Source organism: Ahaetulla prasina, chromosome 8, assembly GCF_028640845.1.
Source record: "Ahaetulla prasina isolate Xishuangbanna chromosome 8, ASM2864084v1, whole genome shotgun sequence".
In the NCBI taxonomy this organism is placed as follows: domain Eukaryota; kingdom Metazoa; phylum Chordata; class Lepidosauria; order Squamata; family Colubridae; genus Ahaetulla; species Ahaetulla prasina.
The window spans coordinates 8,531,618-8,538,371 of NC_080546.1; positions in this window are offsets into that span (position 1 = coordinate 8,531,618).

The window sequence follows — 6,754 nt, forward strand, 5'->3', positions numbered from 1 at the left end:
GACCGTTCAAAGTTGCAACGGTACTGAAAAAAGTGACATGAGCCATTTTTCACACTTAACAACCGTTGCGACATTCCTCTGGTCACGTGATCGAAATTTGGACACTGGGGAACTGGTTCATATTTATGACGGTCGCACTGTCCTGGGGTCTTGTGATCCCCTTCTGCGACCTCTGATAAGCAAAGTCAATGGGGAGGCCCGATTCACTTAAGAACCATGAATAGAATAGAATAGAATAGAATAGAATTTTTTATTGGCCAAGTGTGATTGGACACGCAAGGAATTTGTCTTGGTGCATATGCTCTCAGTGTACATAAAAGAAAAGATACACTCATCAAGAATCATAAGGTACAACCCTTAATGATAGTCATAGGGTACAAATAAGCAATCAGGAAACAATATCAATATCAATATCAATAGAATAGAATAGAATAGAATAGAATAGAATAGAATAGAATAGAATAGAATAGAATAGAATAGAATAGAATAGAAAATAGAAAAGATTCAAATGGAATGGAATGGAATAGAATAATAATGGAGTGAAGGAAGGGATGGGATTGAATAGGAATAAGAATAGAATAGAATAGAATAGAATAGAATAGAATAGAATAGAATAGAATAGAATAGAATTCTTTATTGGCCAAGTGTAGTTGGACACACAAGGAATTTGTCTTGGTGCATATGCTCTCATTGTACATAAAAGAAAAGATACCTTCATCAAGGTACAACATTTACAACACATAATGTTAGTCATAGGGTACAAATTTAACACTTAATGATACAACACAATGATAGTCATAGGCTACAAATAAGCAATCAGGAAACAATCAATTATAGTATAAATCGTAACGATACAAGCAACAAAGTTACAGTCATAAGTGGAAGGAGATGGGTGATGGGAACAATGAGAAGATTAATAGTAATGCACACTTAGTAAATAGTTTGACAGTGTTGAGGGAATTATTTGTTTAGCAGAGTGATGGCCTTTGGGAAAAAACTGTTCTTGTGTCTAGTTGTTCTGGTGTGCAGTGCTCTGTAGCATCGTTTTGAGGGTAGGAGTTGAAACAGTTCCTAATTTAATAACTCCAGTGGCTATTCACTTAACCGTGGCAAGAAAAGGGCATAAAACGGAGCAAAACTCCTGTCTAACAGCTGTCTCGTGTAGCAAACAGAAATTTGGGGGCTCAACTGTGGTCGTAACTCAAGGCTCCCTGTGCAGTGCAAAACAGAGGGCTCAGCGAGGTACCTAAAAAATCAAGATGGCAGCCACAACATTGTAATGGAAGCTCTGTCTGGTTTTTTTTTCGAGGTGGGGGGGGTGTTTAGGTGCGTATTACATACACAAAGGACACAAAGGGTCTCCAACTCGCACAAGCCAGAGAACAGCCATCGCATAGTGTTTTATTTCATTTGCAATTCGTATCTGCCTCTTGCCAGTTTTCCTAATTCAAACAACATGAAAAAATAGCAAAAAAAAAAATTCCGCGTTGCCTTCTATAAAATCCCCGAAGCTAATGTTGCAAGGGGGGGGGGGAGGAAAACACACACACACAACTTTCTGCTGATAAAAATAAAACCCCCGGATACATAAACAGAATTATTTCCTATTGATCCCCTGTTTTTACCTCATGATGATTTCTCTGGCTGCAAATGTTTGAGGTGTACTTTTGCGGTCAGCATCATTAAACGTTAGGACTGGAGGCCCAAAGCTGCTTTTAATGAAAAACACACCCAAAAAAAGTGTTTCTCTTGCAGAGAAGTCTGTCCGTGGGTTTTCGAAGACCAAAAACAGTTTTTTTGTTTGTTTGTTTTTGACACAAACATCCCGTTCGGGATAATTTCCTTTTCACTTTATATATATACCAGTGATGGCTAACCTTTTTGCCATCGCGTGACAGGAGAAGGTAGCGGTGTGTGTGTGTGTGTCACGCGTATGCCCACACTCATAATTCTATGCGCCCCATTCTGCGCATGAGAGCACGACCCCCCCCCCCGCTTCCCCCCACTCCTGGCACGCGATGGCCTGGTAGGCCCATTTTTCTCTCTCACCTGGCTCCAGAGCCTCTCTATGAGTCTGGGGAGGGTGAAAACAGCCTTCCCCAGTCCCCCAGAGGCCCTCTGGAAGCCAAAAACAGCCCGTTTCTGGCCTTTGGAGGGCCTGGGGGGGGTGGGGAACGCCGTTTTTGCCCTCCCCAGACTCATAGAGAAGCTCTGGAGCTAGGTGTGAGAGAAAAATGGGCCTTCCCAACACCTCCCAGGCCCTCCAGAGGCAGAAAACATGTCTCGCATGCCCACTGATATGACTACATGTGTCACCTATGGCACACGTGCCATAGGTTCACCATCACAGTTATATACAATGGGAAAGAGAGCATATATCCGAAGGGCTTGAAGAGCCTTTGTGCATATTAACGTTCTGCAAATAAGCAAACCTAATGGAAAAATCCAGTCGTGGGTTGAGCAGAACAATGCAACGGGTAAGTCCTCGACTTACAACTCTTCATTTAGCGACCGTTGGAAGTTGTAAATCGAGGACTGCCTGTATTATTCGTTTAGTGACGGTTTGAAAACGGCGCTGGAAAAAGTGACTTATGGCCAGTCGGGATTTGATGGAAGAATAATACAGGTAGTCCTTGACTTATAACACTTCGCTTAGTGACCGTTTGAAGTTGCAGCAGCACTGGGAAAAAAAGCGACTCCCTGTTATTCGTTTAGTGAGGGTTTGAAGCTAAAATGGCGCCGGAGAAAGTGACTTATGACCACGTTTCATGCTTACGACCGTTGCAGCATCCCCCCCCCAGGGTCACGTGATTTACTTTCGGGGGCTTGGGAACTGACTCACGTTTATAACGGTCGCAGTGTCCCGGGGTCATTTAATGGAATAATAATAATACAGGTAGTCCTTGACTTATAACACTTCGTTTAGTGACCGTTTGAAGTTACAGCAGCACTGAAAAACGTGACGTATAACCAATTTTCACACATACAACCGTTGCAGCAACCTCCAAGGTCACGTGATCAAAATTCAGACGCTTGGCCACTGATTCATATTTATGACGGTTTTGCAGTGCCCCGGGGAGGGGGTGGTGGTCACATGATCCCCTTTCGCGACCTTCCGGCGAGCAAAATCGAGGAGGAAGCCGGATTCACTTAGCAACGGACCAGCGGCAGTGATTCACTTAACAACGGAGGCAAGAAAGGTCATAAAAATGGTGGAGAATGACTCCCTTAGCAACGTAATAAATGTCGGGCTCGCTTGCGGGTCGTAAGTCGAGGACTACCAATAATTGCTCAAAAGGGTTAACCAGTTTCGGTAAGAGTTCTTGATGCCTTGCCTTCTAAGAATGATTTAGCCTGCAAGGGGGGGTGGGGGGGGTTGGTTGAGGGCATCCAAGAATCGCTTCTGATCCCCCAAAATTTTAGAATGTGCCCCTCGAGATCCTCTCCAACAGATTCCAACAAATTATAAGGTTTAATGCGAAAGAAGTGGAAAAAAAAAACATGAAAGATGTCATTAAATGCCTGAGGCATAATTATCTGAGCTCTATTCACTTAATGTAATACTGTAGATTTCAATTTTTTTGTTTTCCTACTGAGCCCACACAAAGTTGGCCTTGACTAACCTTTTAAACTCTGGCCACTGACGTTAACCCTTGAAGATCAAATGTGGGCCCTGAAAAACATTACACAGCCCTGCCTTATTATATTGAAGGTCTTCTACTCCTTCCCCTTCTCCTTCTCTTTTTCCTTCTCCTTCTTCCTCTCCTTTTTTTCTTTTCCCCCTTTTCCTTCTCCCCCTGCTCTTCCTCCTTCTCCTTTTCTTTCTCCCTCTCCTTCGTTTCTCCTTCTCCTTCCTCTTCCCCAACCCCTTCTCCTATTCCTTCTCCTTCTCTTTCCTTCTGTTTTTCTCCTTCCCCTTGTCCCTCTTCTTCTTTTCCCTATCACTCTCCTTCGGCTTTTCTTCATCCCCTTCTCCTTCTCTGCCTCCTTTTCTCCTTCTCCTTCTCTTTCTGCTTTTCTTCTTCCCTTTCTCTCTCTTTTTCTTCCTATCACTCTCCCCCTTTCCTCCTCCTCCTGTATTATTATTCAGAATAACAGAGTTGGAAGGGACCTTGGAGGTCTTCTAGTCTAACCCCCTTTTATCCTATCCTATCCTATCCTATCCTATCCTATCCTATCCTATCCTATCCCATCCCATCCCATCCTATCCTATCCTATACAGTACTATACTATATATACTAATGTTATGTTATGTTATGTTATGTTATGTTATGTTATGTTCTACTATGTTATGCTATGCTATGCTATGCTATGCTATATTATATCATATATCATGTCACATTACCATATTATAATACATTACTATACTGTACTGTACTATACTATAATATATATACTATGTTATGTTATGTTATGTTATGTTATGTTATGTTATGTTATGTTATGTTATGTTATGTTATGTTATGTTATGTTATGTTATGTTATGTTATGTTATGTTATGTTATGCTACCTTACCTTACCTTACCTTACCTCACATTACCTTACATTAGCTTACATGATCACAGTGGTTAGAAAGCAGTATTGCAGGTTAATTCTGCCCAACTGCCAGTAGTTCAATTCTGACCAGCTCTAGGTTGACTCAGGTTTTCATCCTTCCGAAGTCAGTAAAATGAGGACCCAGATTGTTGTGGGCAAGAGGCTGACTCTGTAAACTGCTTAGAGAGGGCTGTAAAAGCACTGTGAAGCGGTTTATAAGTCTAAGTGCAATTGCTGTTGCTATTATAAGCCAGAGAAAGAGCATAGCAGATAGGAGGATAAGGTAGCTTAACTAGGACACACAAATGAAGACTGATCTCTACTAAGTGCAAGCTCTTCTTGATTTTTGGAGACCTCCCAAGGAGAATCTATGATTCAAAGGACAGCGTCCTTTGCAAGCCCTTTGGCAAGTGAACCCCCTGCTGATGCAGACAGACTGAGCAAGAATAAACTTTCCCAGGGGAGAATTATTTTTAAACAGCAAGGTCTTTTGCAAGGAAGGGCATTCAGCCCAGGGATCAAACTTGACAAACTCTGAGAAGTCTTCCCTGTGTAACAAATGGTAGACAAAAAAAGAAATGGTTGTGAATCGGGCTCTCTCGGTCGTCCTGCTTCCAACCCTAATTGAAGACTGAAAGAAATCATTGTCATGACTTCCCATCTTGCCAAAACTGTTATTCGCACCTTATGTCGGAATGAGTGACCTGCTTGCTATGAGAGCATTCCTTGGATTCTCACCTTGCGAAGGGTCAGCCAGAGGTTGAGAAGGTTTGGGATGGTGTGAAGCTGAGGTTACCCCTGAGCGGAGACAAATCTGGGGCAGAGGAACCTTGGAAGAAGTCTCCATCATTGGGTTAAGATAAGAGAATAATAGAGTTGGAACCCCCTGCCCAGGCAGGAAACCCTACACCACTTCAGACAAATGGTTATCCTACATCTTCTTAAAAAATTCCAGTGTTGGAGCATTCACAACTTCCGATAAGATAGATAGATAGATAGATAGATAGATAGATAGATAGATAGATAGATAGATAGATAGATAGATGAATGATAGATAGATAGATAGATAGATAGATAGATAGATAGATAGATAATACAATAATAACAGAGTTGGAAGGGACCTTGGAGGTCTTCTAGTCCAACCTCCTGCTTAAGCAGGAAACCCTCTACCATTTCAGACAAATGGTTATCCAACCTCTTCTTAAAAACTTCCAGTGTTGGAGCATTCACAACTTCTAGAGGCAAGTTGTTCCACTGATTAATCGTTCTCATTGTCAGGGAATTTCTCCTTAGTTCCAGGTAGCTTCTCTCTCCTTGATTAGTATCCATCCTTTGGCTTCTTGTCCTGCCGTCAGGGGCTTTGGAAAACAGGTTGACCACCCCTCTTCTTTGTGGCTGGCAACTTGAAAGCTTTGCAAGAATTCATCAGGGCATCTTTCGGAAACTTCACAGTGGGAGTCCCTCAGGTATTGGAACATTGCTTTCAATATTCAATTGAATTTAACTATCTATTCTTTAGCTGTTTTTTATCTATTATATGTTTTCTGTTGTTTTTTGTCTGTGAGCCGCCCTGAGTCCTTCGGGAGATGGGCGGTATACAAATATAATAAATAATAAATAATAATGTTACCCCTGATCCTTCTTTTTGTTAAACTAGACGTAACAATTCCTGCAACCATTCTTCATATATTTTAACCTCCAGTTCCCTAGTTATCTTGGTTGCTCTTCTCTGCACTCTTCCTAAGAGTCTCAACACCTTTTTTTATAGTGTGGCAATCAAAACTGGCCGTGATCTTTAATCTTCTAGGAGATCACAGAGATTCCAACAACAGAGATTCCATCCGTTTTCAGCAGAAATATTCCGGGAACAAGGTAAAACGTCTCCACTTAAAACTCCGGGCAAAGAATGTCCATGGAGATTCTCAATCATCCAGATCAGGGGTCTCCAACCTTGGCAACTTTAAGCCTGGTGGACTTCAACTCCCAGAATTCCCCAGCCAGCAAAGCTGGCTGGGGGATTCTGGGAGTTGAAGTCCACCAGGCTTAAAGTTGCCAAGGTTGGAGACCCCTGATCCAGATTATCCTAAAGGCACTTTTTCAAAAGGCAGCTGGACTCTCGTGGTATTTTCCTTTAAGTTAGAACTGGAGAAGCTTTTTGGATGTGTTGGGAGAAATGTCCATCAGGGCTCAGTTCCAAGTGTGGAGAAAGAAACTGGAA